Here is a 26,102-nt window from a genome sequence, read left to right on the forward strand (position 1 = left end):
CTTTCCAAATAAATATAAGAACCAGCTTGTCTGTATCTGCAGATATCTTACTTTTGGTTAGACTTTTGATTGGAATTTTATTAAATCTATTGATTTCTTTGGAGAAAATTGGCATGTTCAGCTAAACTGGATCTTCCAATCCATGAATCCAATATGTTTCTCCATTTATTTACATCCTTTGATATCTTTCTTTAGTTGTCAGCATGCAGATCCTGCACAAGTTTTGTTAAATTTATACTTAAGTATTTCTCTTGTAAAAATTTTAAATGAAATATATTTTAAATTTTGATTTCTGAATTAAGTATATAGAAATATAATCATTTTGTGAGTTAACTTTATCTCTTATAGTTGTGCTAACTTCATGTTTTAAAGAATATTTATTTTTATTTATTTATTTGGCTGCGCAGGGTCTTTTGTGGCATGTGGGATCTAGTTCCCCAACCAGGGATCAAACCGAGGGCCCCAGCATTGAGAACTCAGAGTCCTAGCCACTGGACACCAGGGGAGTCCCTTCATTTGTTAATCTAAGACTTTTTTGGTAAATTACTTGGGATTTCCTATGTAGAAAATCATGTTATCTACAAATATGCACAATATTCTTTCTTTCTTTTTTTCTGTATCCAAAATGTGTTCATTGGCATGGTTTGCCACTCATCCTGATACAGGGTACTTTAAGTGCTGCTTCCATCTGAAGAAGCATCCTTCTGTAAGCCTTGCTTTTCCTCCTGTAGGCTGGCAGAAGACAAGAGAGCAGCCAAACTATGATTTCTGTATGGCTAAAGATGGTGGTGATTTTATAGCATCCTGGGCATTTCACATCCATGAAGCAGAAATTGGGGCTCTGCACCAGGCACTTCTTCTTGTGTTTCCTCTTCTCCTCTTCTGGAGAGGGATGAAGGAGCTCCTTTGCCAAAGTCATGTTCTCAAGGGGAGGTCATCACTGCCAGAAAGGCCGTATTTTCTTTCATATGCTTTCGTATGACTTTTATTGCTACTTTCTTTCTCTGACTTATTGCACCGACTAGGACTTCCTGTATTACATTGAATAGGAGTGATGAGAGGACATCTTTGCTTTGTTCCTGATCTTAGGGGAAAGCATTCAGTATTTCACCATTAAACATTACATTAACTATAGGTATTTTGTAGATGGCCTTTATCGAATTAAGGAAATGTCCTTCTATTTCTATATCGCTGAGAGTTTTTATCATGAATAGATGCTGGATGACTTCAAATGCTTTTTCTGCATTGTTGGATATACTCATGTCATTTTTCCTCTTTAGTTTTTTAACATGGTGAATCACACTGATTGATTTTTATATTTGGAGCCAGTCATGCATGTCTAGGATAAATCCCACTTGGTCATGGAGTAGTATTCTTTTTATATATTGCTAGATTTGATTTTCTAGTTGTTTTTTTGGTTGTTATTGCTGTTTCAAGATTTTTGTGTATTGTTCGTGAGGGATAGTGGTCTATAGTTTTCTCTCCTTGTACTGTCTTTGTCTAGTTTTTTTGGTATCAAGGCAATTCTAGTTTCATAAAATGGGTTGGGAAGTGTTCCTTTCCCTTCTCTTCTGTTTGCTGGAAGAGATTGTATAGAAATTGTACTATTTGTTCTTTAAAAGATTGATAGAATTTACCAGTGAAGCAATTGGACCTGGAAGTTTGTTTGTTTTTAAGGTTTTTACCTGTGGATTCTATTTCTTTAATACATGTTACCTATTTCTTCTTTGGGTGAGTTTTGGAATTTTGTGGCTTTTAAGGAATTGGTCCATTTCATCTAAGTTATTGAATTTACATGCATAGAGTTGTTTAGAGTATTTTTTTTAAAGAATATCTCTGAGGTCTTTAATAACGTCAGTAATTTGCATCTTTTCTATTTTTAATTGTTGTTAATAGTATTTTGATTTCATTGATCTTTTCAAAGAACCAGCTTTTGATTTTACTGATTTTCTTTATCATTTTTCCATTTTCAGTGGCTTTTTTTCTCTCTTTATTCCCTCCTTCCACCTTCATTTGGCTTATTTTGCTTTTCTTGGTTTCTTAAGATGGATTCTTAGACTGTTGATTTAAGACCTTTCTTCTTTTCTAATATAAGCTAATTTATAATGCTATAAATTTCCCTTTAAGAACTGATTTAACTTCATCCCACAAAATTTTATGTGTTGTGCTTCATTTTTGTTCAGTCAAAAATATTTTATAAGATGCATGCACCCCAATGTTCATTGCAGCATTATTTACAATAGCCAAGACACGGAAACAACCTAGATAACCATTGACAGATTAATGAATAAAGAAGATGTGGAATACTCAGTCATAAGAAGAAATGAAATAATGTCATTTGCAGCAACATGGATGAACCTAGAGATTATCATAATAATTGAACTAAGTAAGGCAGAGAAAGACAAATATCATATGGTATTGCTTATATGTGGCATCTTAACAAAAAAGATAGAAATGAACTCATTTATAAAACAGAAAGAGACTCACAGACATAGAAAACAAATTTATGGCTACCAAAAGGGAAGGCAGAAGGGATGGATTAGAGGTTGGCATGAATATATACACACTACTATACATAAAATAGATAACCAACAAGGACTTACTCGATAGCACAGGGAACTATACTCAGTATCTTGTAACAACCTATAAGGGAAAAGAATCTGGAAAAGAATATAGTTGCTACCTCCCCGAGTCTCCTTCCATTAGACCGCTATTACCTCAGCTTCTTCTTCAGGAAACAGCAAACCTTCCTTTAATCTAGTGATTAAAGAGTTAATATTTGGCCCATCAGGAAACCTACCAGACTGAGCTCCAGTGCTGTGATTGAAGACTATTCTGATTGGTCAAGGCCAGTGCCTATCGGTCATTAAATATTTGAAACATTATCTGTGCCAGTGCCTTATGTTTGTACAGCATTTTTGGTTTATAAAAGATATTTACATATATTATCTTAGTTAAGTTTCATGCCAACTCTGTGCCATCAGTAGGAATTGTTATGCTGCTGCTGCTGCTGCTGCTAAGTCGCGTCAGTCGTGTCCGACTCTGTGCGACCCCATAGGCGGCAGCCCACCAGGCTCCCCCGTCCCTGGGATTCTCCAGGCAAGAACACTGGAGTGGGTTGCCATTTCCTTCTCCAAGGAATTGTTATAGACATCATAAAATATTTTAATTATAAAATTAACACATATGAGTATGGAAAATGAATTATTATTTGGGGACTCTCTGCTCGGAAAAATTATCACTTTCCCAAGATCACATGGTTACAGGAGTTGGGGTCTAAACTCCTAAAAGCTTGGAGAACAGTCATATCTCCTGTGCTCGGGTTGAGGGGGGACGATTTCACTCAGCACTAGATAGACCCCCAAAGGCAAGTCCAGGAAGAAGGCACCAAGCTTATACTGAGGGAGAAGTGGGATGTGGTTGACAGAGGGGAAAAGCAGGGATATTTTACTAAGGAACAGTGTGAAGTGTGGCCCAAAATGTAGTAAAAGATCCTATTTCCATGATCATTTCAGGACACCCACTCTGAAGGGGCTGGAACTGAAATTCTCCAATGCAGATTCACAAAGAGCACCCAAGGCAAAGCCTACCTTGCTTGCTCAATTCTGGAGTGCCACTGAAGGTGGCAGGAAACTGGCATGCTGAAGCTGCTGAAGCCGAATTACATTTATTGGGTCATTTTTTTCTCCTTCACAGTTGGGTCCCTCTAGATCGAGCAGTTGATGAGAAAGCAAGTGAAGAAGTCTGAAATATTATTCACAGCTCCTCAGCGGCTGTTACCAAGTTCACAGAGGCTTATCCCAGGAGAGAATGGTGCTCTAGACCACCATAGTCCTAAAGTTCTTTGTGTGTTTGTGTTCTATCTGCAATAGCAATGGGAAGAATTTCCTCACATCACACTCCTTAGGTCATTTAACAGCAGCATTGGGCCATTCCTTAAGGTGGTGCCCGGCGGCAGGATGGCGGTGCCGGGTGGCAGGATGGTGGTGCCAGTGTCCAAGAAGTCTCTGATGGCATCCTCAAGGCTGAACTGAACAAGCCTCTCACTTGGGTACTGGCCAAAGATGACTCCTCTGTTGAAGTCCGACTTCAACCAACCAGGACATTATCTTGGTCCCCGGGATACAGAATGTTATTGGTGAGAAGGACCAGCAGATTCAGGAATTGACTGCTGTGCTTCAGAAGAGATTCCTCTTCCATGAGGGCGATGTAGAACTTTACGGGGGAAAGGCAGACAGGAGAGCTCCGTGAGCCATTGCCCTGGCGGAGTCTGCAGCCCACACTTCTAGGAGGGCTTGTTGGCGTGTGCTGTGGGTCATCATGGAGAGTGGGGCCAAGGCTGCTAGGTTGTAGTGCCTGGGAAACTCTAAGGACAGAGGGTTAAATCCATGAAGTCATGGATGTCCTGATGATCCACAGTGGAGACCCTGTTACCTCCTACGCAGACACCACCTGGCGCCATATGCTGCTCAGACAGGGTTTGCTGGGCATCAAAGTGAAGATCATGCTGCCTTGAGACCCAAGCGGCAAGAGGGACCCTTAAGAAGCCTCTGCCTGACTGCTGAGCATTGTGGAACCCATAGATGAGACACTGCCCACCATTACCATCCCCACCCCAAAGAGAAGGGAGGGAATCCATGGATGCCTGCTGTGCCCACAAGTACCCGCAGCATAACACGGTCATAACATGGTCTCTTTGGAAGCTGGATCTGGAGTCTGGATGTTGCTCTAAAATAAAATCTTTTTTCTTTTTTTTAAAAGCAGGGTTGGGGAATTACCTGTCTGCCCAGTCGTTAGGACCCTGTGCTTTCACTGCCCAGGGGCAGATTCAGTCCCTGGTGGAGGAACTAAGATCTCACAAGCTGCATGGTATGGGGGAAAAAAAAAAGTAGGGTTGCCTCCAGGTTTCATGGAGCCTGAATCTTATATTATACAATACAATTGGGGGCCTCTTAAAAAAAGAAAACACAATTACAAACAGAAAATTAGCTATAGAACTTTGGAAAGAACTCTACAAGTGAAGGTCCAGAAGCTTTAACTTTATTAGCATCCCAGTGCTTAACAGATCTTATAAAAAGAGGGGAGATTATTCAATTAAATAGCATAGGAGTATTTTTCACCTCGGCTTAACAGTAATTTTTAAAATTTGAAAAAAAAGGGAAACTACCCAAGGAATAGCACAGGAGGTTTTATTGTTTTGTTTGTTTGTTTGTTTTATGGACCTGTGCTTCCAGGCTGTTTTTTTTTTTTCTTTCCAGTACTTTTTGAACAGTTTTATTTAGATAAAATTAACATAAACTCGTATTTGAAGTATACAATCAAAGTTTTCTAAAAGCATCAGTATAATCAAGATAGTGAATATATTCATCACCCTCAAAAGTTTCCTCGTGTACCTCCTCCGTCCAGGCCCTCCTTGTACCCCAGCACCTGTTTTTTCATATATTTTCATCTGCTTTTGTGGTTGAAGGCAGAAGGATAAATTTGGATCCTGTTGTTTTATCTTGTCCAAAAGTAGATGCCTTCAGGCTTTTTTGTTTGGTTTATTTTATTTTTGTGTTTGTGTGTGTGTGTGCTCAGTTGTGTCCGACTCTTTGCAATCCCTTGGACGGCAGCTCACTAGGCTCCAATGTATATGGGATTTTCCAGGCAAGAATACTGGAGTGGGTTGCAGTTTCCTACTCCCAGGGGATCAAACCTGCATCTCTTGTGCCTCCTATATTGTCAGGTGGATTCTTTACCACTGTACCACCTGGGAAGTCTTTATTTTTATTGGAGTATAATTGTTTTACAATGTTGGGTTAGTTTATGATGTACAATGGAGTGATATATATATATCATGATATATATACGATATCCATATATCCCTTCTCTTTTATAACTTCTCCCCACTCGCATGCTCTAGGTCATCACAGAACACAGAACTGAGTTCCCTGTACTATACAGCAGATTCCCAGTAGCTATCTATCTGCACCCCAGTTGTCACTGCAGCACTGTTTACAATAGCCAGGACATGGAAACAACTTAAATATCCAACAACAGATGAACAGATAAAGTGATGTGGTACAGGCTTTTTTAACACAGAGAAAAATATAAACAACCCAAATATGAAGAAGTGAAGACACGCTCCTTTAGGGTAAGTATGGTTTTGAACAGAGAAACTAGAAGAACAATAATCCACAAAGAACTCCTCAATCTTAATTAAGAGCAAAAGGGGAGGAGAACACACCCAGGAAGAGGTGTGTCCAGTCCATATGGGTCTTTCTTTACAAACTCACAGATGTACTTTAGGGATGTAGTCATCAACGCCGAAATCACGTAAAAGAAGAAAAAGACATTTTCTCCCATACCTGACTTGTCATAAACCCACAATGAAATTAATTTTGGTTTCAATTTATGTGTCTTGGGTATGAGCCACTATTATGTGGCTGAATGTGTACTCATGCCAGAGTGCAGTTTCTGTATGAATTCAGTAAGTGTTCAATTCTTCATAGTGTTCACTGAGCACCTGTACATACCCTGGGGATTTGCAAAGACCCTTGAATCCTTCCTTGTCCTCTGCTTAGGCTCTGGCACGTTTATCATCCAAGGCTGGGCCCAAATGCTTCTTCTAGGGCCACTCAACCTAGTCGTTTCTTCCTTCCAAAGTACTTGCCAACTGTACTTTTAGTTCTCAGTGAACACTGTTTCCTGAATACCTTGTCTTATTATGAAATGTTTTTCCAATGTATGTATGAACAAGATCATAAAGCTCTTGAAGGCAGGTCTATGTCCGTATTACTTCTTAGAAGCTCCGCCCACATCACAGAGCCTAACACAATTTGATATAAATTTATTTTACTGGAACTTTTTTTTATTTATTTTATTTATAAAATAAATTTTATAAATTTATTTATTTATTTAATATCATTATTATGTAATTAATACTTGTCCATGATGGAAATGTTCATTATGGAAATGTTAGATGACGCAGACAAGCAAAAAGATTTAAAAATTAACCATAATTCCAATATTGGAGAGTAACTACTGATATTTTGTATAAGGTGTACACCAAATAGGATATATAGAGGAGCTAAAGTTTTAATGGGACAAATTGAAATATACACAGCCACAAGTAGGATGGGGTTACAGGGATGCAGTGACATTTCTTGAGAAGCCAGGAAGATGATGTGTCACTTGTGACCCAGAGCAGGTAGCATAACTGTCCTTTAGAGACTTGGCCAAGCATCCAGAAAATACTTGTCCCATCACTTCTTGGAATTCTTATAGCAGGAATAAAGTCCTCCCATGATAGTATTCAAACAATGTCAGGAGACATGAGGTCCCCAAACCTGCAACATCATCTAGGAACTTGCTAGAAATGCAAATTCTCAAGGCCCATCCTAGACCAGCTGAATCAGAAACCCTGGGGGTGGGCCCAGCAGCGTGTGTTTTAACAAGCCTTCCAGGTGATTCTGACACACAATAAAGTTAGAGCCACCGTCTAAGATGGGGGTGGTGTATCTTGTTCATTATTGAGTTCTCTGTCTCAGAAGGTCAGAAAGAATTTGCTAAATCAAGAATACAAACACCCCTAGAGAGGCATCACTTTTTAACATTATTTTTATTATGGTATATTTCTCATCAAAATATGTAAAAGATATAATGAGCACCCAGTATATCCAGCACTATCTACAGCAAATTAAATCTTAACAGTTGGCCACATTTCCTTCAGATATTTTTTTGGAGAACAGAAGCACTGTAGATTCAACTGAGAGCTTTCTGCATGTCCTCTTTCCAATCTCATTCTTCTTTTTCCTTCTTCAGAAATAACCAAGATCATGAATCATTAATCATTCTTGTACATGTTTTATGCTTTAACTGCATATTCATGTATCTGTAAACAATATATGGCACTATTTTGCAGGTTTTTAAACTATTTAAATGGTGTCACACTTTACATACCCTGCAATTAGCTTTTCTGAATTGTTTTTAAGATTTATCACTGTGCAGACCCAAAGCTATGATTCATCATTGTAATTGCTGTATAATATTCCCTTCTATGAATACATGATGATATATGAATCTGATCTTGTATTAATGACATTTAAATGTCCCCAGTTGATTTAGTTTTTCACTATTAAAAGTAATGCTGCCACAAACATATATATCTTCTGGTGCAACCAAATTGTGTTTCTCTAAGGTACACACCAAAGAGTCGATTTCGTGGGATGTAGGAATTAGAGCATTTCTGATCTTACTAGATAAAATCAAATTGCTCCCCAAAGTGGCTGTACCGATTTCGATACTCTTTTCCAACATTTGATATTGTTGAAGTTTTAGATTTTTGCCAACCTGATGAGTATGAAATAGTATTTCATTTTTATTATAAATTTCTCACTATCTTAATTTCTAGCAAGGTTCAACACCATTTCATATTCTCATAAGCCATTTGGATTTGAGAAACATACAATTAACACATATTTACACGAAAGATATAAATCCCTAACATCATCTGTACTTTTTTAAAAAGTTAATTAATTTTTGGCTGCACTGGGTCTTAGTTGCTTCTTATAGGCTTTCTCTAGTTGTGGCAAGCAGGGGCTATTCTTTGTTGCAGTGCACAGGCTTCTCTTTGCAGTGAGTTCTCTTATTGCAGAGGATGAGCTCTAGGGCCCACGGTCTTCAGTTTTGTAGCACATGAGCTCAGTAATTGTGGCACTTGGGCTTAGCTGCCCGGTGGCGTGTAGGATCTTCCCAGACTAGGGATCAAACCCATGTCCACTACCTTGGCAGACAGATTCTTAACCACAAGGGAAGTCCTCATCTATACTTCTGAAAGAGTATACTATACTTGCTTGAAAGGGAAGAAAAAGTTGAAAATTCCTGCCAGATGGGAGAAGATGGAGTGAGAAGGTAGAGGTATCATTTACCATCCTCAAGGTCCTTTCCAGGACTAGTCCTGGCTAACTGCCACATCATCTGTGTTTCCTTCCCCCTAGAGCTGGAGTCCCTAGGACAGGCTGAGGGAAAGTGTAGTAGTAGTTATCCTCTTCATTGAGGAAGGACTTTTCCGGTCCTGAGTTTTTTCAGCCTTCTTGGGCTCAAGACTAGTTAACCCAGTGATTGTCAATGAGAGAAGAAAATCCCTAGTCAGGTGTGTTGTGGAAATCTGGGGGATTTTTTTATTATCACAATGATTAGGGGACTGGTATTACTGGCATTAATAGATTAGGACCAGGGATGCTATACCTCCTTCCACGTATGACACAGTTCCACCCAACAAACAATTTCCATGGACGCTCCACTCCACTTTCAAAAGCCCATTTATATAGATGAAAAGCCTGTTCCAATGATCAAACCTAGCACCTAACTCTGTTTTCCACATAATCACAAAGTGTACTGTCGTGGGTTTACACTGATTTTTCCAGGAATGTAGACTACAGTTTAAACTGAAAGAAGATTCTAACTTTGTTTTATTCAGCATCTGACAACTTAATTATGTTTTGTATTATAGTTAACCTACGCATTTTATATAGCTTTATGATAAACAGCTCTTCTTCTCTTTCTCCTTTATATGTGGGCATTATAATTATTTAAAACTTCTCAGTGTAGAATCGTATTACCTATGAATTTCATTTTGGTATTGGAAAAGGACCTTCTGAAATGTTTATGGAGAACCAGTGAACTAATAGTTCCTTGATAAGGAAAGTTAGGCTAAGAGAGTGAAAAAATATCCTAACTTACCCCAAGATACCAGGGTTGGTAACTGGGAGAACTACAAGACCCCTGTAGGATGATGAATCTAAAATGCTTCCAAAACCAGTGGGAAAAAAAAATTAGTCCAAATCTTTAAATGAGAAATTCTATCAGAGAGGATCTTATAACTAAAAAGAAAGTATATAGTGAGGTCTATCCCAGAGTAGACTTAAGGAAAATAATTTCAGAGGATCACCTTATATATCAGTTCAGTTCAGTCGCTCAGTCGTGTCCGACTTTTTGCGACCCCATGAATTGCAGCACTCCAGGCCTCTCTGTCCATCACCAACTCCCGGAGTCTACCCAAACCCATGTCCATCGAGTCAGTGATGCCATCCAACCATATCATCCTCTGTCGTCCCCTTCTCCTCCCGCCCCCAATCCTACCCAGCATTAGGGTCTTTTCTAATGAGTCAACCCTTCGCATGAGGTGGCCAAAGTATTGGAGTTTCAGCTTCAACATCAGACCTTCCAATGAACACCCAGGATTGATCTCTCTTAGGATGGATTGATTGGATCTCCTTGCAGTCCAAGGGACTCTCAAGAGTCTTCTCCAACACCACAGTTCAAAAGCATCAATTCTTCGGCGCTCAGCTTTCTTCACCGTCCAACTCTCACATCCATACATGACCACTGGAAAAACCATAGCCTTGACTAGACGGACTTTTGTTGGCAAAGCAATGTCTCTGCTTTTAAATATGCTATCTAGGTTGGCCATAACCTTCCTTCCAAGGAGTAAGCGTCTTTTAATTTCATGGCTGCAGTCACCATCAGCAGTGATTTTGGAGCCCAAAAAAATAAAGTCTGACACTGTTTCTACTGTTTCCCCATCTATTTCCCATGAAGTGGTGGGACCAGATGCCATGATCTTAGTTTTCTGAACGTTGAGCTTTAAGCCAACTTTTTCACTCTCCTCTTTCACCTTCATCAAGAGGCTCTTTAGTTCTTCTTCACTTTCTGCCATAAGGGTGGTGTCATCCGCATATCTGAGGTTATTGATATTTCTCCCGGCAATCTTGATTCCAGCTTGTGTTTCTTCCAGCCCAGCATTTCTCATGATGTACTCTGCATATAAGTTAAATAAGCAGGGTGACAATATACAGCCTTGATGTACTCCTTTTCCTATTTGGAACCACCTTATATAAATAGGTCTTAAAAGAACAATCTTGTGCCACTAGGACCTCTGCAGGGGGTTGTTTAGCTGTGCCCTAGCTGAGGGGACAAATGGGAGTTGAATGCCAGCCAGCATTCTCCTCACCAAGCTGTGTGCCCACGTAAAGGGTCCACTTTTTATTTATTTATTTATGACCATGACTCAGGGCATGCAGGATCTTAGTTCGCCGACCAGAGATCCGTCCCATGCCTGGTACATTGGAAAGGCTGAGTCTTAACCACTGGGCCACCAGAGAAGTCCCAAGGTTTACCTTTAAAAAATTTGCACAAAGGAGATTATTTACACACATGCCCGTGTGCAACCACCACCATCTCTGCTGGTTCATACTATAAAAATCGGCTAGGTTTCATCCTCAGATCTAAACTATCATCGCTAGCAATATATTCTTCATAACAATATTCCACTGATCTAGAACAAAAGCAATTTAAAAGCCTCAGGCTGTTTGTTATAATGGAATTTTCCTGATGTGAAAAGTAAGCATTACTGTTGTATTATTAATGGAGTTTTATTCTCTTTTCCACCAAGCTGACAGTTTTAGGATCATGTTGGTACGATTTACTCTACTAAATGATTAGAATACTTCTGTGTCACATTTCTATCTTCCTTTTCTAAATTGAAAATATTTGTATTCTTGCTGCAAAGTCCAACATTTAATGAGATTTGAAGTTGTTTGCTTTGTGTTGAATGGGATTAACCCCCACCAGAGCCTACTCTCAAGTCTTTGTGTTGGGGAGGCCCTGGTTATGTGAGCAAATGGATGGTTATTCTCAGCAATAAAAATGAGCAAATAACATGAAAGCACCCATACCTCAAAAAGCAGAAGAGTGACCTCTGTTTGACCTTGAGGTCTGTGCGCTGAAGAGAAAAGTTCTTTAACAGACAAAACAAGCTTAGAGCTGGAGAGAAAGAAGAAGATTGCTTACTTTCTGATTACTTTTGTTTAAACCAACCTCCTTTCCAGTTTATAATCCTTTATGGGAGCATATTAAGAAGAGGCGGTTTAAGGTCTGTTTGGAGTAGAGGAGAATCGTGAAACAAACAATTAATATTTAGGAAAGAGACCCAGAACCTTCTATTTGTAGGTTTTTTTCCTTCCCCTATTTAATGAATATTAGCCTTTGGCTATGGTCTCAGGCATCCCATGTGTTTATTTTGATTGCTGCTGTCATATATTCATTCACTGGTTACACTCTATGTGTTATTTTAGACAATCCAAAAACTAGGGGAACTCACTGGAGTAAATAATGCAATCATTTCTGCTCGCATGAGTTGTTTATGGCATACAGGACTGTCAATTCCAGTAATAGGGACTCAAATTCAGTAGTCACATTTTGTCCTGGCCAAGTGGTCTTGGAACTTTTGCCTTAGGGAATTAAAAAAAAATCAGTCCTATTCCTTCCTTTTTCAGCCAAAGACTCCATTACACTGAAGCTTAACATTTGGTCACTGTTGCTCCTGCCCTGAGGCTGATCTGCATTGTCCAGCTTCTAGGCTTCTGCTCAGGTCAATGCCTCCTGCTGGGGTGCCCTCCCAAGCTTTTGTGCCTATTGAATCCTTCTTATCTTCAAAGGGGAGTTCAAATCTCAGTTCTTCCAAGAAGCCTTGACACCTATTCTTCCTCCTCCAAATTTTGGCAACTCATGGCTTGGTCCTTCCCAATAGATTATTCGTTGTCTTTTCAAGCCTACAGGTTCTTATTTTCCCAAGTAGATTTTAACTTCCTACGGCAGAAATTGTAAATTGCCACCCAATATCCATTCAATACCCCCACTTTTCAGTAATAGAGGTACATTGCCACCCGCTATTAGAATAGAACTTTCTAATAGAAATTGGTCTCCCCGGGGCTTTCCTGGCAGTCATTCCAGTGGTAAGAATCCACCTGGCAATGCAGGGGACACAGGTTCCATTCCTGACTCGGGAAGATTCCACATACCACAGGGCAACTCAGTCTGTGAGCCACAACTACTGAAGCCCACAACTACTGATGCCTGTGCTCCTCAGCAACAGAAGACACTGCAATGAGAAGCCCATGCACCACAACTAGAGAACAACTAGTTCCCTCCACAACTAGAGAAAGCCCTCATGCAGCAATGAAGATCTAGCACATCCAAAAAATAAAAATAAATAAAATTTTTTTAAAGAAATTACCCTCTCCAGCTTCCCTTTACAAGTATAGTCATGTGACTAAATTCTGATTAATGAGATAGAAAAGTTTTCTGGAACTTACAGGAAGACAGATAAAGGAGAACAAATTCAGATGGGAGGCTGAACATTTTGTCCTTTCCTCCTTCTACCTTCCTGCTGCCTGGGGTGAAGAGGGGATGGCTAGAGTTAAGAAAGCCATCTTGAATAATGTCAGTTGCAGCAATATGGAATGACCTAGAGATTTTCGTACTGAGTGAAGTGAGAGAGAGAAGGAGAAATATTGCATGACATCTCTTATATGTGGAATCTAAAAAGAAATGATACAAATGAACTTATTTACAAAAGCAGACTCCCAGACCAGAGGAGGAACTTACAGTTGTCGGGAGAAGGGATAGTTAGGGAGTTTGGGATGGACATGTACACACTGTTATATTTAAAATGGATAACCAACAAGCACCTACTGTATAACATAGGGAACTCTACTAAATGTTATGTGGCAGTCTGGATGGGAAGGGAGTTTGGGGGAGAATGGATTCATGTATATGTATGGCAAAGTTCCTTTGCTGTCCACCTGAAACTATCACAACATTGTTAATCGACTATACTCCAATAAAAAGTTAAAAACAAGAGAAAGCCATCTTGGATCATGCAGTGACCTTCATTATGGACGCCACCAGTTAAGGATGATGAAATAGAAAGATAGAAGGAGCCCAGAATCCAAAGACTGTGAAACCAATAGTCCTCCCCAAGACTTCTTTTCTGGAAAAGGATCAATCTTTTTATGTTTCAGTCATTGTTGTTCACTACAGTCAAATTTACTTCTTCTCTCGTCCAGCTTCTTACAAGCAGATCAGCTTTTTAATCATTGCATTACCAGCAGTGCCTGACACAGTACATGATAAATTCTGATCAGTTCAGTTCAGTTCAGTTTAGATGCTCAGTCATGTCTGACTCTTTGTGACCCCATGGACTGCAGCACGCCAGGGCTCCCTGTCCACCACCAACTCCCAGAGTCCACACAAACTCATATCTGTTGAGTCGGTGATGCCATCCAACCATCTCATCCTCTGCCGTCCCCTTCTCCTCCTGCCCTCAATCTTTCCCAGCATCAGGGTCTTTTCAAATGAGTCAGCTCTTCACATCAGGTGGCCAAAGTATTGGAGTTTCAGCTTCAACATCAGTCCTTCCAATGAACACCCAGGACTGATCTCCTTTAGGATGGACTGGTTGGATCTCCTTGCAGTCCAAGGGACTCTCAAGAGTCTTCTCCAACACCACAGCTCCAAAGCATCAATTCCTCGGCAATCAACTTTCTTTATAGTCCAACTCTCACATCCATACATGACCACTGGAAAAACCATAGCCTTGACTAGACGGACTTTTGTTGGCAAAGTAATATCTCTGCTTTTAATTTTTATTTTATACTATTTATAAATTTTTATGAATAATGTATGAAAATTTTCCACATTATTATTTACGTATTTCCAATAGCTATCTTTTTCAAAACTTTCTCTATGCATTTGTGTGCATGTGGGTATATGTGTATGTGTGTAAAGAGGGTTTTATTTTGTAGGTTTGTTTTATGTCTTATAACACAGTACACATGGTTCTTTGACTTGCCTTTTTAGTTTCCTTTAACTCTCACCTAAGTACTGGTATGGTTATATCAGAGTTTTGTTCACTTGTTTGTTTGTTTTGTTTTTCTAAAATTGTGTTAGAACTCAGCTAAAAAAATGTATTGACATGATTTGACTATTTATACACCTTCAGTTCAGTTCAGTCGCTCAGTCATGTCTGACTCTTTGTGACCCCATGAATTGCAGCACGCCAGGCCTCTCTGTCCATCACCAACTCCCGGAGTCTACCCAAACCCATGACCATCGAGTCGGTTATGCCATCCAACCATCTCATCCCCTGTCGTCCCCTTCTCCTCCCGCCTCCAATCCTACCCAGCATTAGGGTCTTTTCCAATAGGTCAACCCTTCGCATGAGGTGGCCAAAGTATTGGACTGTTTCAGCTTCAACATCAGACGTTCCAATGAACACCCAGGATTGATCTCTTTTAGGATGGATTGATTGGATCTCCTTGCAGTCCAAGGGACTCTCAAGAGTCTTCTCCAACACCACAGTTCAAAAGCATCAATTCTTCTGTGCTCAGCTTTCTTCATCGTCCAACTCTCACATCCATACATGACCACTGGAAAAACCATAGCCTTGACTAGACGGACCTTTGTTGGCAAAGTAATGTCTCTGCTTTTAAACATGCTATCTAGGTTGGCCATAACCTTCCTTCCAAGGAGTAAGCGTCTTTTAATTTCATGGCTGCAGTCACCATCAGCAGTGATTCTGGAGCCCAAAAAAATAAAGTCTGACACTGTTTCCACTGTTTCCCCATCTATTTCCCATGAAGTGACGGGACCAGATGCCATGATCTTAGTTTTCTGAACGTTGAGCTTTAAGCCAACTTTTTCATTCTCCTCTTTCACCTTAATCAAGAGGCTCTTTAGTTCTTCTTCACTTTTTGCCAGAAGGGTGGTGTCATCTGTATATGTGAGGTTATTGATATTTCTCCCAGCAATCTTGATTCCAGCTTGTGCTTCCTCCAGCCCAGCGTTTCTCATGATGTACTCTGCATATAAGTTAAATAAGCAGGGTGACAATATGCAGCCTTGACGTACTCCTTTTCCTATTTGGAACCAGTCTGTTGTTCCATGTCCAGTTCTAACTGTTGCTTCCTGACCTGCATACAGGTTTCTCAAGAGGCAGGTCAGGTGGTCTAGTATTCCCATCTCTTGAAGAATTTTCCATAGGTTATTGTGATCCACACAGTCAAAGGCTTTGGCATAGTCAATAAAGCATAAATAGATGTTTTTCTGGAACTCTCTTGCTTTTTCAATGATCCAGCGGACGTTGACAATTAGTTCACCTTAAATTTTTATTATTATAGAATCTTTGTCACATGTGTACATAGTCTCATAGTGTATGCTGTGTAAGTAGTGTGCTTACATAAAAGGGTGTGAATTTTTAGAATTCTGATATTGCTAAATTATTCTCTAAAAAGACTGTATCAATTCAAATTCCCAACAACTGAAATTAGGGTATCAATTTTTTCCCTATTTGCCTGTGCTTAATATAACCAGTGTGAAATTTTTGACTATATCATAGTTAACGAAATAGTTTCTCATTGTTAAGATTTGGATGTCCCTGATAAACTATATAAGGGATGTATCTTTTAATATCTTTATGGGTTTTTAATTTTGCTTCTTTATAGTGTTTTACAATTTTTCTGTTTAATTTCATTTTTTCTTGTTGACTGGCTAACATATTTGTGATGGTAATTTTTTGTTACTCTATATATGATGAAAATCTTTTCTTCTAGCCTCTTGCTTTTTCTTTCATTTTGGTTTTGATGTTGAAATAATCAAATTTGTCAAATTCTTCTATAAGGCTTTTTGTGCAAGCACGTGTATGTCTTGCTGTAGAGAATTTTTTCTACCCCATGGGTTATAAATATTTGCCTGTATTTTCTTGGATGAGTGTATGTGTGTTTGATTTAGAGGATCATTCCTTCTAGTAATTAAATATATACATTTGTCTGTATTTTTATCTAACACTTTCATAGCTTTGTGTTTTTTTTTTAAGTTTACACTAAGTTCTTATGTAGAGACAGATCTATTTCTACAGTCTCCATTTTTGCCTCATTAATCTAGTTATGTATTTCTATGCCAAAACTACACAATTTTAATTGCTTTAGTATTATAAAATATATTTGATATGGCAGGTCCTAATTTCTATTTCTAGCAGTACAGTAGACCAGATAGTCTTAACAACTTCTTTCTACAAGACAAGTAAAAATTTTGGACAAAACAGATTTGCTTTCAGTTTTAAGAATAAGTTAGCAAGAGAGTTAGATGAGACAGTTAGGTAGCATCACCCATATGAATCATGTAGGTAGCATCAACGGACATGAATTTGAGCAAACTCCCAGAGATAGTAAAGGACAGAGGAGCCTGGCAAGCTGCAGTCCATGGGGTCACAAAGAGACACGTTAGAGACTGAGCAACAATAACAACAACAGCAAGACAATCACAAAAAGTTACATAGGTCATATGAGTGAAAGGAGCAATCTAAGTGGAATGCCAGGTACGTTAAAGTCATCTTTTATGACCTCAGGTTTCTATCTGGACATCCTCTCAAGGTCTAGAGAACGAAAGTCCTTCCAAAGTTAGGGAAATGGATAAGAGACCCATGCACAAAGCTAAAATACCCAAAGATGAGCTAGGAAAATCCAGCATACAGAAAAGCACAGTAAGAAAAGTTACCTGCTTCAGTCTTAATAGTGGATGGGAGGGAAAATAAAAATATCCTCAGAGAATATGGAATCACAGCTAGGCTTCACATAGGTGCATGACTGAAAGTCACATGGCCCATGTTTTCTGAGAAATCTCTATCTGATCATTGATTTGTAAATTGTTCCAGAGCAAACACAACATTGATATCAAAACCTGACAAAGACTGCACAAAGAAAGAAAATTACAGAGCAGTCTCACATATAAATATCAACATAAAAACATTAAATAAAACATTGCTGTTGTGGTTCAGATGCCAAGTCATGTCTGACTCTTTGCGACCCTAAAGACTATAGCACACCAGGCTTCCCTGTCTTTCACTATCTCCCAGAGTTTGCTCAAACTCCTGAGTCAGTGATGCCATCCAACCATGTCATCTTCTGTCGTCCCCTTCTCCTCCTGCCCTCAATCTTTCCTGGCGTCAAGGTCTTTTCCAATGAGTCAGCTGTTTGCATCAGGTGACCAAAGTATTGAAGCTTCAGCTTCAGCATCAGTCCTCCCAATGGATATTCAGGGTTGATTTCCTTTAGGATTGACTGGTTTGATCTTGCAGTCTAAAGGAGTTTCAAGAGCCTTCTCCAATACCACAATTTGAAAGCAACAATTCTTCAGTGCTCAGCCTTCTTTATGGTTGAACTCTCACAACCATACCTGACTACTTGGAAAACCATAGCTTTGACTACAGGGATCTTTGTTGGCAAAGAGATGTCTCTGCTTTTTAATATACTATCTAAGTTTGTCATAGTTTCTCTTCCAAGGAGTCTTTTAATTTTGTGGCAGCAGTCACCATCTGCAGTGATTTTGGAGCCCCCCAAAATAAAATCTGTCACTGTTTCCACTTTCTCCCCATCTATTTGCCATGAAGTGATGGGATCGGATGCCATGATCTTAGTTTTTTGCCTGTTGATTTTAAGCCAGCTTTTTCACTCTCTTTCACCCTCATCAAAAGGTTCTTTAGTTCCTCTTTACTTTCTGCCATTAGAGTGGTATCATCTGCATATTGAAGTTGTTGATATTTTCCCAGCAATTTTACTTCCAGCTTGCAAATAAAAATTAGCAAGCAGAATCAAGGGGTACATTTAAAATAATAATCAAGAGTTGTTTATTCCATGAATGAAAAGATGGCTTAATATCAGTGATAGTTCTATATTAATATAAACAAGGAGGAAAATTATGTCAATGATAATAAGGATTTGGGAAAAAGTAAAAACCCATTCTTGATTTTTAAAAACATGACATGGGAGTTTAGGGGAGAATGGATACACGTATATGTATGGCTGAGTGTCTTCACTGTTCACCTGTCACAACATTATTAATCAGTTGTACTCCAGTAGAAAAGAAAGTTAAAAAAAATAAAAATAAAAAAATCCCATGAAATATTAATGGATGATTTATTTAACATGATAACATAATTTATTAATCCAGAAACCAGAAACAATCTTAATGGAGAACAATGGAAGAACACATGCTAAGGTAGGAAATAAGCTGAAGATGCCCCCTGTCAATACTGCTATTTAATATTGTCCTGAAGATATTAAGAACTACAATCAGACAAGAAAAAGTATAAGGATTTAAGAGATGGCAAAATTGTCACTGTTTTCAAAAGATACAATTTTATATTTAAGAGAGTCAGCCGAAAAACTACTACAAATATTAAAAGAATGCAATAAATTGCAAGGTATAAAGTTAATGTACAGCAATGAATAGTTTTCTTACATAATACAATACCAATTTTAAAAGTACAAGAAAACCACATCTGCAATAGCAAGAACAACAACAAAAAGATAAAACACTTAAGAATCAACTTAAGAAATAGACATCTTGGGACTGCCATGTTGATCCAGTGGCTAAGAATTTGCTGCAGTGAAGGGACACAGGTTCAATCCCTGGTCCAGAAAGATCCCACATGCCACAGGATAATTAAGCCCAGGTGCCACAACTGCGGAGCCCACTCGCCCTAGATCCTGTGCTCTACAAAAAGAGAAGCCATTGCAATGCAAAGCCCAAGCACCGTATCGAAGAGTAGCCCCTACTCGCCGCAACTAGAGAGAGCCCAACATGCAGCAACAGAGACCCAGTGCAGCTAAAGATAAATAAGCAAATATTTTAAAGATTGATTAAAAAAAAAAAGAAATATATAACTTTATGAGGAAATTTTCAAAACACTACTGTGGTAATGAAAGTAGAACAGGACAATAGAAATATTTGCCTTATTCTTTGGCAAAAAAAAAATTCAACATGATAAAAAGTCTGTTCTCTCTGAGTCAGTTTATAAATTTAACCTGATCTTTAAAAAATTACCAATAGATTTTTTCTAAGACATAGATAAGTTGTTTCTAAATTCATTCCAGAAAATAAATAAGCAAGTAACCAGAAAAGCTTGAAAAATGAAGAACAACATGGTGAAGCTATCCCAAACAGATATTAAAAATGTTAATAGGTCCCAATAATTAAAACAATATAATTTTGCTTGACTAGACAGGCTAAAGGAGTAGAATTTAAGTGCAGAAATAGAGCCAAATACATACAAAAACTTAGTATATGAAAAAGTGGCAACTCAAATTAGTGTGGCAAGAAAACAATTTCAAATAAATGTTGTTGAGACAACCAAGTAACCACCTGGAAAAAATAAAGTTGGATCTATCTCTCATCATGTACCAGGAAAAACACAACTATCTTTAAAATCTTGATATTAAAAAATTAAACTATAAAACTCTCAGAAGAAAACATGTAACTTCTTTATGAGCTTACTATGATTCAAAATGCATACACAAAAATAGTAATTTTTATTACACAAAAATTTTAAGTACATGGAAAATATGCCATAAGAAATGTTGACAGCCCATTATACAGAGTGAAGTAAGCCAGAAAGAAAAACACCAATACAGTATACTAATGCATATATATGGAATTTGAAAGATGGTAACGATAACCCTATATGTGAGACAGAATAAGAGACACAGATGCACAGAACAGTCTTATGGACTCTGAGGGAGAAGGTGAGGGTGGGACGTTCTGGGACAATAGCATTGAAACATGAATATTATCATATGTGAAACGGAACACCATTCCAGGTTCGATGCATGAGACAAATGCTCGGGGCTGGGGCAATGGGATGACCCAGAGGGATGGGATGGGGAGGGAGGTGGGTGGAGGGTTCAGGATGGGGAACACATGTGAACCCATGGCTGATTCATGTCAATGTATGGCAAAAACTACTATAATATTGTAAAGTGATTGGCCCCCAACTAAAATAAATAAATTTATTAAAAAATAAAAAAACAAAGAAATGTTGACAAATGATAAATTGGGAAAATACATTTTTAACTTGCATCTTTAGACAAAGTGCTAATTATCCAAATATATGAAGAACTACAATACACCAATACAAAGAGACCAAAAATGATCAGTCTTTTTAAAGAAAAATGAGCAAAGTACACAAACTGACAAGTTCATAGAAAAAGACAAATGACCCTTACACATGTAAAAAGAAACTTTCTTCAACTCATAAGAAAAAAGCAAATTGAAACTAAACTGAGATAACTATTAAATTAGGAAACCCCCCAAAAACTGAGCAGTAGTTTCTGTCAGCAAGACTGCGGGGAATCAGGTAATCTTAACCATTGCCAGCAGGAGTGAAAAGCGACACAGTCATGGGGCTTCTCTGGTGGCCGAGTGGTTAGAATTCACCTGCCACTGTACACGACACAGGTTCAATCCTTGGTCCAGAAAGATTCCACATGTCGCGGGGCAACTCAGCCCACATCGACCAAGCCCACGCTCTGGAATCTGTGAGCTGCAACTACTAAAGCCCAAACTCTCTGGCGCCCATGCTCTTCAACACAAGAAGCCATCACAGTGAGAAGCTTGCACAGCACAACTACAAAAAGCCCGCACACAGCAACAAAGACCCAGCACAGCTAAAAATAAAAAAAAAAATTTTTTTTAAAGTGACACAACCGAAATAAATACGAATTGACGGTATTTCCGAAATTTACAGTACATTTACCCTTTGACCTAACATATCCACTTCTGGAGATTCTATGTTTCCCTCCACAATGACAACATGATATAGAGGCTAGTTCATCATTGCATCATTGTCCACATAGAAAAAGATCGGAAGCAACCATATGCCCATCAAAAAGAATAGGTTAAATAAACTATGCTATGTTCACACATGAGAACACAATACGACTAAGGTCCTAACACTTCTTTTGCAGCACCATTAAAATTCAGCAGTCTGTGCTCACTTCAGCAGCACATATACTAAAATTGGAACGATACAGAGAAGATTAGCATGGCCCCTGCACAAGGATGACACGCAAATTTGTGAAGCATTCCATATAAAAAATATAGATAAATAAAATAAAATTCAGCAGTCCAACATCACATGGGTTAGACATATATTTACATTTCCACACATTCTGATTTTGGAAATAGTTGCACATATCTTTCAACTTGGTTTTTCCAGTAATCATGTATGGATGTGAGAGTTGGACTACAAAGAAAGCTGAGCACCAAAGAATTGCTGCTTTTTAACTGTGGTGTTGGAGAACACTCTTGAGAGTCCCTTGGACTACAAGGAGATCAAACCAGTCAATCCTCAAGGAAATCAGTCCTGAATATTCATTGGAAGGACTGATGCTGAAGCTGAAACTCTAATACTTTGGTCACCCGATGCGAAGAGAACTAACTCACTGGAAAAGACCCTGATGCTAGGAAAGACTGAAGGCAGGAGGAGAAGGGGATGACAGAGGATGAGATGGTTGGATGGCATCACCGACTTGATGGACATGAATTTGAGCAAATTCGGGGAGTTGGTGATGGACAGGGAAGCCTGGCATGCTGCAATCCATGGGGTTGCATAGAGTTGAATGTGACTGAGTGACTGAACTGAACTGAACTGACTTTCAACTTTCACTTTCTCTAGTAACAACACATGAGTTGCCTTCACACATATTAAGGGTAGTCCCTCCTGGCCCCCTCAAAGAAGCCTAATAACTGGCTTATATATATATTCTATATAGCTCATACCCCCAGAAATTCTGAATTCATGTGCTATGAAAATTAAATGAGAAAGCACATGTGAAAGTATTCCTTGGCACTTAGTAGGCTCATGACAAGTAGATGTTGTGAGTTAAACACATCTCCAGTCTCTACAGATGGGTGGCATCTAAGGTTGATTTTTCTAAAATGCAAATTGAACTCTCAAATGCAGTTGTTTCCAAAGGCATATATATATATATATATATATATATATAATTGTCTACATTCAGTTCAGTTCAGTTCAGTCGCTCAGTCATGTCTGACTCTTTGCTACCCCATGAACTGCAGCACACCAGGCCTCCCTGTCCATCACCAACTCCCAGAGTCCACCCAAACCCATGTCCATTGAGTCTGTGATGCCATCCAACCATCTCATCCTCTGTCGTCCCCTTCTCCTCCTGCCTTCAATCTTTCCTAGCGTCAGGGTCTTTTCCAATGAGTCAGCTCTTCGCATCAGGTGGCCAAAGTATTGGAGTTTCAGCTTCAACATCAGTCTTTCCAAGGAACACCCAGGACTGATCTCCTTTAGGATGGACTGGTTGGATCTCCTTGCAGTCCAAGGGAGTCTCAAGAGTCTTCTCCAACACCACATTTCAAAAGCATCAATTCTTCGGTGCTCAGCTTTCTTTATAGTCCAACTCTCACATCCATACACGATTACTGGAAAAACCAAAGCCTTGACTAGATGGACCTTTGCTGACAAAGTAATGTCTCTGCTTTTTATTTTTATTTTTATTTTTTTTTTTGTCTCTGCTTTTTAATATGCTTTCTAGGCTGGTCATAACTTTCCTTCCAAGGAGTAAGTGTCTTTTAATTTCATAGCTGCAATCACCATCTGCAGTGATTTTGGAGCCCAGAAAAATAAAGTCTGACACTGTTTCCACTGTTTCTCCATCTATCTGCCATGAAGTGATGGGACCAGATGCCATGATCTTAGTTTTCTGAATGTTGAGCTTTAAGCCAACTCTTTCACTCTCCTCTTTCACTTTCATCAAGAGGCTCTTTAGTTCTTCTTCACTTTCTGCCAGAAGGGTGGTGTCATCTGCATATCTGAGGTTATTGATATTTCTCCTGGCAATCTTGATTCCAGCTTGTGCTTCCTCCAGCCCAGCGTTTCTCATGATGTACTCTGCATATAAGTTAAATAAGCAGGGTGACAATATACAGCCTTGACATACTCCTTTTTCTATTTGGAACCAGTCTGTTGGTCATGTCCAGTTCTAACTGTTGCTTCCTGACTTGCATACAGGTTTCTCAAGAGGCAGGTCAGGTGGTCTGGTATTCCCATCTCTTGAAGAATTTTCCACAGTTTATTGTGATCCACACAGTCAAAGGCTTTGGCATAGTCAATAAAGCATAAATAGATGTTTTTCTGGAACTCTCTTGCTTTTTCAATGATCCAGCGGATGTTGGCAATTTGATCTCCGGTTCCTCTGCCTTTTCTAAAACCAGCATCTGGAAAAACATCTGGAAGTTCATGGTTCACATATTGCTGAAGCCCAGCTTGGAGAATTTTGAGCATTACTTTACTATCACGTGAGATGAGTGCAATTGTGCGGTGGTAGTTTGAGCATTCTTTGGCATTGCCTTTTTTAGGGATTGGAATGAAAACTGACCTTTTCCAGTCCTGTGGCCACTGCTGAGTTTTCCAAATTTGCTGACATATTGAATGCAGCACTTTCACAGCATCATCTTTCAGGATTTGAAATAGCTCAACTGGAATTCCATCACCTCCACTAGCTTTGTCCATAGTGATGCTTCCTAAGGCCCACTTGACTTCACACTCCAGGATGTCTGGCTCTAGGTGTGTGATTACACCATCATGATTATCTGGGTCGTGAAGACATCTTTTGTACAGTTCTTCTGTGTATTCTTGTCACTTCTTCTTAGTATCTTCTGCTTCTGTTAGGTCCATACCATTTCTGTCCTTTATTGAGCCCATGTATATATCTGTATAGATAATTGGCCTGCCAGATTGTGAGTCTGTGTTTCCATTTCTCAGGTGAGACTGTGTAAGCTCTAGGAAGCCAGCAGTGACTTAGACTCTACACTCTGAGTCCTCCCCTACCAGAGGGTCTTACGTTCCATATGGCTTCTTTCTATACACATGATGATGTTCATAGCTGGCCTTGGTGTATGGGAGTGAACCTCCAGGTACCTTGGGGAAAATGAAGTTGTTCCCCACCCTTCTCCCGTGTTACATATCACAGTTAGGCTCTCTCAGCTCCAGTCCAACTCCTTTGAACTATGCTTCATTAAATACTTCAGACTAAAAAAGACAGATTAGGGGCTTCCCTCATGGTCCAATGGTTAGGAATTCATCTTGCATTGTAAGAGACTGCAAGGGATAAGGGTTTGATCCCTGGTCAGGGAACAGATCCCTCATGTCACAGGGCAACTAAGCCCACATGTGCCACAACTACTGAGCCCACATGCCCCAATGAAAGATCCCACATGACATAACGAATATCCCAAGTGCTACAACTAAGACCCAATGCAGTCAAATAAATGTGTTTTTTTTTCAATATTCTTCAACTTAAAAAAAAAAAAGACTATGTATTTCCTAGACTCCTTGACAGTGAGAGTTCAGAGTCCATCAAAGAAACACATCTGGGGATTTGGAAGGCAGAAATAAGGTGCAGGCCAGGCTTCTGCTGTTTTCTGTTATTTCTGCTGGCACACATGCAAATAGAGGTGGGTTGGGTTCTCCTGAGACATCAGTGGCAAGAGTCCTAGGGTCTGTTTCTCAGCTCTGTGGGTGTCAGGAGCGATGTGGTCCTAGTACTTCCTAATCCTCCAGCTTACTAGTATTGACAGAAGTCAGAGCTCCCTTTGTGGGCCACTTCTACCATCCTGTTCTAGGCATCATTCTTGGAAGCTCAACCTAGGGCTCTTCTGACAATCCTTCAAACAATTTTGTAAGCACATAATTACTTATTTAAAGGGTTGAAATCAGCCAAAGTGGTTTCTGTTCTTTGCAAATGGACCCTGATTGAGAGACCCTATAAATGCCCCCTTTCTCTCACTACCCCATATTCCCTCAAGGCTGTGGGTGGAAAATGTATTCCATTTATTCGAGCCTCTGAATCCTATAAGTTTACCAAACATGGGAATATATAACCCATTGTAGGATATTCTCAACCAATTAGATGTCAGAATAATAAATATAGAATATTTCTCAGGGCTTCCCAGGTGGTCCAGTGGCTAAGGCTCCTCGCTCCCAATGCAGGGGGCCTGAGTTCAATGCCTGGTCAGGGAACTAGATCCCACATGCCTCAACTAAGACCTGATGCAGTCAAATAAATAATAAATAAATAAATATTTTTTTTAAAAAAAAGAAAATTTCTCCTGGTGAAAGATTTTGAATGTGTAGAGAAAAAGAAAGAGAGAGAAAGGAAGGAAGAAGGAGGGAGTGAGGGACAGGAAAGAAAGAAAGGAAGAGGAAAGAATACAAGTATACAGAGATTCCCCTCATGGTCCATTGGTTAAGACTCTGCACTTCCAATGCAAGGGCCCAGGTTTGATCCCTGGTCAGGGAACAATATCCCACGTCACAACTAAGACCTGGTGCAGTCAAATAAATAAATAAAATTTTAAAAATACAGATAACTAAGGCAGCTTTGGAGAGTTGACACTGAGCGAGGAGAAGCAGA

At 39.2% G+C, this 26,102-nt stretch overlaps 1 non-coding gene and 1 pseudogene across 1 annotated transcript; both read left to right on the forward strand.

Moving 5' to 3' along the window:
• The first annotated feature begins 1,709 nt into the window (after positions 1-1,709).
• On the forward strand, positions 1,710-4,516 carry LOC145519013 (small ribosomal subunit protein uS3 pseudogene; annotated as a pseudogene).
• A 17,129-nt stretch (positions 4,517-21,645) lies between these two features.
• Positions 21,646-21,752, forward strand: LOC145519233 (U6 spliceosomal RNA). The gene has a single exon (XR_014063650.1). It is a non-coding gene; the product is annotated as a U6 spliceosomal RNA (small nuclear RNA).
• The last annotated feature ends 4,350 nt before the right edge of the window (positions 21,753-26,102 follow it).

This window comes from Giraffa tippelskirchi, chromosome 8 (genome assembly GCF_054371585.1).
Source record: "Giraffa tippelskirchi isolate mGirTip1 chromosome 8, T2T-mGirTip1v1.2.pri, whole genome shotgun sequence".
Classification (NCBI taxonomy): Eukaryota; Metazoa; Chordata; class Mammalia; order Artiodactyla; family Giraffidae; genus Giraffa; species Giraffa tippelskirchi.